Here is a 9,585-nt window from a genome sequence, read left to right as displayed (position 1 = left end):
GGAATGGGAGAGGGAGAATGGGATAGCCAATGAGCACTCCCCCATGCTCTTGGCTGTCCTCAGGAACCTTTGAAGACCAGAGGGTAAGAGGCATTCAGGGATTTCTGCTCTTCAGCCACTTGGCTGGAGAGCAGTGCCACTGAATGCCTTCATGGCCATTCTGAAACACTCGGGAGAAAGTGCAGGGAAGCATATGTCTGCACAACACTAAATTCAAAGTGCTCAGGTAGCCAGAACACTTCAAAATACACCTGTCCATGGCCTCACTAGTTTTAAATGCTTCAAACAGACCTTGCCTAAGAACATACATACTTTCAGGAGTAGGGCTATGCCCTGGAAGGCAGTAATTTTGAAAAAGAGTGCTGGGGAAATATCTCACTGGGTGGTTTTTTGGCTGTGTGTGTCTACTGTCTGTAACACAATGTGCTGTGGTTGAAGTTCCCTCAATGCTTCTTCAATAAGACTATTAAATAAGAATGATGTTTGTGTATGGATTGATGCTATACAGAGTGCTAAGCTGATCTTGGATGCTGGACAGGGAGAACATCAGGGAGGAGCATGGAGGTGGTGATATTTCTATAGATACTGGTAGCATTGCTAAGACTGGTACTGAAATATCATGTCCACATTCAAAAAGGATTCTGAAAAAGTTGGGAGAGTTAGATGCTGTGGAGCTGCTCTTGCTGCCTGGGTGCAGGCTCCATGGGGATGGGGGATGATTTTGGTGCCCCTCCTAAGTTAGTGCCTGGGACTGATACCCTTCTCTTCCACCACTAGTTATGCTACTGAGAAAACATATTGTAAGATGAGACTGCAGGAGTTCAGTCTCTCTCGCTATTTTATCAAAAACATTCAGAGTTGACTGTGGCACAGTCCATAATACACGATCTGATTATCAGAGACTTTTTAATAGAACAGGAAAGTCATTACAAAACTCAATGGTGAAAAGTCAAACTTAGAAAAATTCAAATGGAAACCAAGGCAATTTTTAAAAAAGAGGTAATTGGCCATTGGGACTAATTACCAGAGATTGTGGCAATTTAAACTTTCTAGTATATGGAACCCTTAAGATGAGATTTTAAAAAGATATACGGTTATTCATCCAGAAGTTACTAGCCTATGGCCTAAAAGAGAATAATTCTCTTGAATTCAGGAATTTCTGAGTGAAATTCCCTGAAATGTGTCATCTAGGAAGTTAGAGTAGATTATTATAATGGTCTCTTCTCGCCTTAACATCCCTTCAGTGCTACAACAGAAAAATAACATGCAACATGCACAGATCTAGTGCACTTTCACACCCAGATCATCTTAAGTCTGTTGCCATTGAAATTGATCCTCCTGTTATCCTCCAAGGTACTACGCAGAAAGCAACTAAGAATTGTACAGACAATCCAAGGGTTTGTCCATAGCTTAAAACTGGTAATGCTGAAGATTCTACTCTTTGTGGACATGTGAGCAAAAAACCCCTCTGAGAATTGCTGGGTGGAAACTAATTTTCTCACCCCTTCCCATTTTTCAAGATTTTGAAACATTTCTCTGTTCTGTATCAGGATGAAATTGGGATTCTTAAAGGTTTTTCACCACAAAATAAATGAGGTCTCAGAGTAGCTTGTAGTTAGGCATTCACCTATTATTGGGAAGACCCAAGCTTAAGACCCTGATCTGAGCAGAGCTGAGGCTTGAACTTAAGCCTCCTGCTTAATACCTCAACCACCAAGCTGTCTTGTATACTCTTGTTCTTTGGTCAGAGTTTCATTTCTTTACTCAAGAAACCATTTCCCAATGAAAGTTTCATCAACGCTCTATGTTCCTGCAAAAGGTTTTGTTTCTCTGAATTGTCACTTTTCCACAATAAAAAACCTGTTTTGTTGAAAAATTCCTGTCCAACTTTACCAGTGCTTCACCCTGTGTTGATCTGATGATGAGCCTATGGCCACTGCAGACAAAACACCTTAGGAAACTGGGCATACTATTAGTCTTTTTTGGTTGCAGCCAAACACAAGATCAGTATTGGAAGCAAATGAGAGAGGAAATTCACTTGTGGAGTAGCAGCAGGTACTTAGCATACAGGGAATCTTTAAGCTGTACAAATCAGGGCATTTGTATGTGGGGAATACAAATCTGTTTGCTAGAGCAAGCTTGTGGCCTTTTCATGTTCTTCAAGTCATCGCTATGGGGAATTGCCTTGGACTTTGTCTGCATGGTGCTGCTCAGGAAAGACAAGATGAAACAATTTAGAGATGAAAAGTAACTGAGCATAAGTTAAAATGGACTAAAGCTCATTCCCTCATTCAGGAGGAAAATGGAGGATTGAGTTTCAATTAATCTCTTTTAGTCCTGAAAGAGAGTGGGAACATGGGGAGTTTAACATGTTAACTTTACATTTTATAGTTAATTTGCCTTAATATTCCTGTATCTCCCTGTAGACAAGGTTTGTGTGAGTTTGTAAAGGAACCTTTCCCACACGTGCATTCTCTTGGGTGTTTGTGGGTTGACCTTTTGGTAACGCTAGCATTTTTTGTAGGGAGCATCTCATGACTCTTCAGTTTTAGAGAATTCAGGCTCTGCTATCCCTGTGGGCCCTTTGTACTGTTTCCAGATACAGCTGTACTGCAAAAATGTCCTTCTGCTGTTGTAGCTTAATTTGTTCAAGGAACTGGTTTAAATTATACTGCAAACGCCCACTCTCTTGCCAGTGTAAACAGCCTCTCCACTAGCAGAGCTTACTAGTACAGATGACCAATAAAGCTGTATCTACAAACCCTTTACAGTGTAGTTAAGGTGCCTGCTTAAAAAGATGATGAACATCATCTCTGATGTCCTTTGTGGAGCATCTGGCATGGGTCCCTAGGGCCCTGTGATTCAGCAGTGACTTTATCAAAGTTTTTGGGAAGTGAAGAGCCTGGTCAATAGAGGTTGAAACCATTAAACATGAGAGTACTTTACCAGTTATCACTACTGATCCAATGTGTGACCCTAAGCAAGTCAATTGACCACTGTGTATTTTTATTTCCTCAAGGTGTAAAATGGAGCTAGTCATCCTTTGTAAAGCACTTTTTATGGGCTAGATCTGTTTGTCTTCAGTATTATTCACAGATCTGGAAGGACAAGAAACCTTGCAGTCTAAGGCCTGGTCTATGCTTTAAAGTATTGCTGGCATAAATGACAGCCACGTTTATGGTTTTCCCCAACCCTGATTGACAGATAAGCTCTAGAATGGACACAGCTGTACTGAAAAAAGTCCTTTTTGGTGTAGCTTAATTTGTTCAAGGAACTGGTTTAAATTATATTGCAAAAGCCCAGTCTCTTGCCAGTGTAAGCAGTCTCTCTACTAGCAGGGTTTACTACTACAGATGATCAATATAGCTATGTTTGCAAACCCTTCATAAGACAAGGCTGTACCTGCTTAAAAAGGCGATGAACACTATCTGTGATGTCCTTCGTGAAGTGCCTGGCATGAGGCTGCTTTTGCATCTAAAAGAGAATCAGTGTCCATATGGCTTTGTTAAAACTTTCTTCTCTTAAGGTGTGCATCTGTATCCAAGTTCAGGCATCCTTCTCAGCATTAGTGCGTTCATAGAAGTTCTCATTCTCTATTTTGATTTGGCTTTGCTAGACCACAGAGACTTCTTTTCAGTCCTAACTCTGGCTGGTTGTTGATCTTCAAGGCTGGAAGGTTAACCATGAACAAGGTCTCACGCAAGCAGAATGCAGGTGGTTTTTAACATACAAATATCAGTTCCTCACTTTCTTGAAGGACGGCATCAAGATCCTCCAATAGTCTGGATGGTCATGTGATGCTCACTCCCTGCCTTGAGGGAGGTGATGGAGTTTCCTACCATTTGGCTTTGCTCCTCAGAAAGTAGTGGCATCTTCAGCCTTAGGTACAGGGGAACAGCTCCCAGAATCCTTCCCACTCTATGGTCCTGTGGGAATTGAAAGGTTCATGAAGCAGACAGACCTGGAACTTCTGGCTGCCATTTTTTTATGATTAATTGGCAAGCAGTGGCCATGTTGAGCCCACTAGAACTTTGCGTATCTCAGCAGCTAGTTTAACAACCCCAAACTTTCCTAAAATTAACTGTGCTTGTTACACACGTGATTTCCCTGCTCCTACGCGAGACAGGTTTTACAGAGGCTGCTCCAGCCATGACCACACCAAATGTCCCCAGAGCAAGACAAAAGAGGAGATGAGACAAAATGTCTCATCTCCTTGTTTTGGCCACTGGCCACAAGAAAATAACCCCTTTCCACAATCTCCAATCCCTTCTGCTTAAATAATCTGCCTGTGTGATCTATAGGAAAGGATGGTCTGGAGTTTCACTGCTTTGGGAAAAGGGACTGAGACTGCACAGAGTTGTCAGTGGAGGAAGCCAAGTGGTGCTGCTTCTAAACAGGGGAAAGCAGTTCTGCTCCCCAAAGAGCTGCTCCAAGGGACAGGAATCACTTTCTTTACTGGCTCTCCTTTGCCAAGCACCACTTCACTCTCAGAGGGCTCCTTCATTAATGATTTAAACTTGGCTTTGTTGTTACATTTAGTAACAATGAACCACTTTTTTGGAAGTTTGGCACTCCTCAGCACAAGATGGGATTTGGGGAAAGAGGTGCAAGTGTGGGTCAAGGACCCAAAGGTAGGATGGAATATGAAATCCGCAGAGACGGTCAGAATGAGGAAGGTTGCGATTCCCTCCGGACAGAGGTCTGGAAGAAATTGATGTCTATGGGACATAATAGATTGATGAAGAAATTTATAGAGCTCATTTGGTTACAGGAGTTATCAGGAGCAGAGCCAGACCCACCTCCTCACCCACAATAGGGATGCCCCATTCCCCAAGTGCCCAGGGGGCTAGGAGGACAAGTCTGCTTTGACTACTGGGGCCACCCAACCATTCAAGCTTCAGTGGGAGAAGAAGGGAGTGTGAAACCCCCCCATATACTGATTGATACTGGAGCCTTGATCAGTATTTTGCAACAGCGATGGGTTCCAGACAGGGGTTTGATGGATCCCAGTCATTTGCAACTGCAGTCCTATACTGGAGAGTTAGAGGACTCACTGGTTACCCAACCTATTGTGACTCAAATAGGAAGTGCAAGACACAGGAGAAACATGCAATATAGAAAGATAAACCAGGAGAGAGTGAGAATAGAATTTTAGAAATGACTCTTGTCCAATAAAAAGCCAGAAGAAAAATAAATTAGCCTCTGTGCTAAAAACCATGTAAATGTTTGCAACAGAAGTAGCATCTAATAAGTGGGCTGATTTGCAAAGATTGTTACAGTATTTGTGCAAAACAAAGAACATCAAGAACAGTGTTGTGCGTTTGCTTTGGAGATTGTAAATTGGAAGTTACAGATGCAGGCTATGGGCAAGTCAAAATGTTATTCAAACAACGCAGCTTCAGGGAGCTGTCACACAGTTCAAAGGAAGAGCAGGAAGGGTCCAGCCCCACCCTGAGATCGGGAATGGTGGATGTGAAACAGATACCTTGTGTGTCCCTGTGCCTAGTGTAATTAGGGGGACATGGAATATAATAAGTAATGTTTCATAGATTCATAGATTGTAAGGGGCTGAAAGGGACCTCGCAAGATCATCAGGTTCAGCCCTTCTGCACTAAGTAGGAAAGACAACTGAGGTCAGGTGACACCAGCAAGGTGACTGTCCAGTCTTCTCTTGAAGATCTCTAGGGTAGGAGATTGCACCAGCTCTAGGGGGAGCTTATTCCATGGTCTGGACACCTGACTGCAAAGAAGTTTTTCCTAGTGTTAAGCCTGAAGTGGTCTTCCAGGAGTTTGTGGCCATTACTCCTGGTTTTCCCCAAGGGTGCCCTAATTAAGAGTTGTTCACCGAGCCCCTGATGTATCCCCCTGATATAGTGGTAAGCTGCTACCAAGTCCCCACTCAGCCTTCTCTTTTAGGCTGAAGAGGCCCAAATCCCTCAGCCTTTCCTCATATGGCTTGCTTTGCAAGTCTCTGATCATATGGGTGGCTCTCTTCTGGACTCTCTCAAGTTTTTCCATGTCCTCGTTGAAATGCGGCACCTAGAACTGGATGCAGTACTTCAGCTGCAGTCTCACCAAAACTGAGTAAAGTGTAAGAATCACTTCCTTGGTTTTGCTTGAGATGCATCGATTGGTGCATGCCAGAGTATTATTTGCCCTGCTGGCTATGGCATTACACTGATAGCTCATGTTCATACTATGATCTATCATTACCCCTACGTCCCTTTCAGTTGTGGTGCTAGTCAGTTTGGTGGCACCGAGCCTGTAAGTATGGTGGGGATTGTTCGTTTCCAGATGGAGTACTTTACACTTCTCAATGTTGAACTTCATTTGGTTCCTATCCACTCAACTTGCCAGCCTATCTAGGTCTGCCTGTATCTGCAACCTGTTTTCAAGCGTGACCATGCTCCCCTATAACTTGGTGTCATCTGTGACAAGGGGAAAGGCAAGTGAAATGAGGAACACAGGGGGCATGGTGGGAATGATAGCCTTCCCACTGTGGATGCTGAGCTGGTACAATACCAACTAGAAAAACTAGACATTTATAAATCAGCAGGACCGGATGGACTTCACGCGAGAGTGTTGATGCAGCTGGCTGGCTGAGGTCATTGTGGAACCCCTGGCAAAACTCTTTCAGAAATTGTGGCACAGAGGGGAGATCCCTGAGGATTGGAAGAGGGCCAACATTATGCCCATCTTCAAGAAGGGGAAGAGGGAGGACCCAGGCAACTGTAGGCCAATCAACCTAACCTCCATCCCAGGGAAAATCCTGGAAAAACTCATTAAAGAATCTACGTGCGATACGCTTGTTGAGGGTAAGATTCTGAACCACAGCCAGCATGGCTTCGTCGCGGGTAGGTCTTGCCTTCCCAATCTCATCTCCTTCTACAAACAGGTTGATCCACATCATTGATAAAGATGTTGAAAAGCACTGGACCAAGCATGGATCCCTGAGGGACATCACTGGCCACTTCCTGCCAGGTCAACACAGATCCATTCATTAAAACTCTGTGGGTTAAAACTCCTGCAGCCAGTTTCATACCCACCTGACTGTTGAGTAGTTAAGCCCACAATCCTCCAATCCTCCAATTCTCCTGGGAGAACATCATGGGATACCAGATCAAAGGCCTTTTGGAAGTCTAGGTATACAATGTCGACCTCCTCTCTCTTATCCAGGGGACGAGTTACCTGATCATAGAAGGAGATGAGATTGGTAAGACAAGACCTGCCCCCAATGAAGTCATGCTGGCTGTCATTCAGAATCCTATCTTCTGCAAGCCTATCACATAAAGTCTTCTTGATTATTTTTTCCAGGATTTTCCCTGGGATAGAAGTTAGGTTGACTGGCCTACAGTTGCTTGGGTCCTCTCTCCTCCCCTTCTTGAAGATGAGCACTACATTAGCCCTTTTCCAGTCTTCAGGGACCTCTCCCGAGTGCCATGAGTGTTGGAAGAGTTTCGCCAGAGGTCCTGCAATGACTTCAGCCAGCTCCTTCAGCACTCTCAGATGAAGTTCATCCAGTTCTGCTGACTTATAAATGTCTAACTTTTCTAACTGATCATGCACCAGCTCAACATCATCAGTAGGAAGGCGATCATTCCCACCATGCCCATTCTGAATCTTATCTAGTATGATTTTCCCCTTAGTCTGGTGAAATACTGAAGCAAAGTAGTCATTCAGAAGTTCAGTTTTCTCCTGAGTGTCGGTAACCAGCTGTCCTGAGTTGTTAAGCAATGGCCTCATGCTTGCATTTGTTTTCCTCCTGTTCCCTACATACCTAAAGAAGGGCTTCTTATTGTCTTTGATTTCTGTTGCTAGTTTAAATTCAGTCGCTGCCTTAGCCTTTGAATACCTGGTTATCCTTTTGGCTGTTTTGGTTCATTACAAACGTGTGTGTGTTGCAAGGCAGAAAGACACATGGGGGGTGAAAAATGTCTTAGCTGCCTCCTCCCTGCTCTCCAGGAATTGTGTGGATATCCTAGAAAGGAAAGTGTTAACAGCTTGTTAAGGCAAAAAAAAAGGTGCTTATGAAAACTTAGGGGAAGACAGTTCTCCTGCTCCCTGAAGAGCTGCTCCAAGGGACAGGAGTCACTTTCTTTACCAGAAACTGCTCTCCTTTGCCAAGCAGTACTTCACTCTCAGAGGGCTCCAACTTCCCCTTCAGTAATAATTTAAACTTTGCTTTGTGTCTCTTTATAGTCTACCATTTAAAAGGAATATGTGGAAGACTCTAGAAAGAGGCTGGGCCAGACTCAATATGTAGGTGACTAGTTCCCAGGACAGAATCCAGAACCTAGAGTTTGACAAGCAAACTCCCTGTACAGCACATGGGGAAAATGAAACACGTCTAAGGTAGCCATTAGGAAAGGCTGAGCAGAGAGTAGGTGTGAACTCCAGTTCTTGTCCCCCTCTTCCCCCCATGATATAATCACCCAAGTCAGGTCTACAGAGAGGTGCCTCTGCCCACATGGCAGCCAGATCCTGGAGTCCTCACCTAAGGGCAGGGGCCTTCAAATTTTCTTTCAAAGAACTGAGCATAGTTTGCTCCTTTAAAAGAGATGGCAAGAGGAGAAAAAGGTTTTGTCTGTTACAGGCAATCATTGCACATTGCATTTTGAGCTGCTCAAATGTTGATCAGTGTTACTGCAACTTAAGTTTGGATCAGCCACACCTTACGGGTAAAAACCCTCGCTGATCATCTCCTACCTGCAAAGGGGTGGTGGGCAGGGGCCTGACTAGGAGCTGCAGTTGTGAGTTGCCACTAAAAGGCTGGTGAGCCAAGGCAGGCTGCTATCCCTGCTCTAGTTGGGCATGTATGAGAGATGGATTGTAGGGGGACAGGGACATGAAGCTGGGAGGTAGAGAGTTAATGGGATGGGCATAGGCAATGAAAAGGGAAGTAGAAAGGAAATGGGGGTGGGGGAAGGATGGTGAAATGAAGTAAGTCAGCCAGTGACAGATAAAATAAAAATAAGTGAAAAAAAGGAATTTAAAAAACAGTAAAGAGAAAGTAAATTAAAGATCTCATGTTTTAATAAACTGAGATTTGGGTGGGGGGTAGTGCTGATCATGCTTCATGGGTAGGGCAGCCATCATGGAGGACAGTCTGGTTGTCCTCTGTCCTCTATTGATACGAAACCGGATGCCTTTATGTCCTCTATTTTTCTCTTGAGGAAAAATTGCTGCTGCCACTGGCCCCAGGCAGCAGTGGCAGCCTCCTGTTATCCAGTGCACAGATCCAGGGGCCCGCACCCTCAGAAGTCCAGCACAACCCTGCAGCCCTCCCAGGGGTGTGGGCCCCTGGATCTGTGTGCCAGATGACACGAGGCAGAGGCTGCTGCTGCCGCCTGGGACTGGCGCCGGGCACAGCCCGCGCCCAGCACTGGGAAGATTGTTGCTGACGCTGGCCCCAGGCAGCAGCATCAGCCTCCTCACCTGGCACACAGATCTGGGGGGCTGGACCCCCGAGAGGGCTGCAGGGCTGTGCCAGACTGCTCCTGGGGGTGTGGGCCCCCGGATCTGCGCGCTGGATGACAGGAGGCTGCTGCTGCCGGCTGGGGCCAGCAATGGGCCCAGCCCCAGCCG

Source organism: Alligator sinensis, unplaced genomic scaffold (assembly GCF_000455745.1).
Source record: "Alligator sinensis unplaced genomic scaffold, ASM45574v1 scaffold48_1, whole genome shotgun sequence".
NCBI classification, from domain to species: Eukaryota; Metazoa; Chordata; order Crocodylia; family Alligatoridae; genus Alligator; species Alligator sinensis.
The sequence above is the reverse complement of the archived record's forward strand: the minus strand, read 5'-3'. Positions refer to the sequence as shown.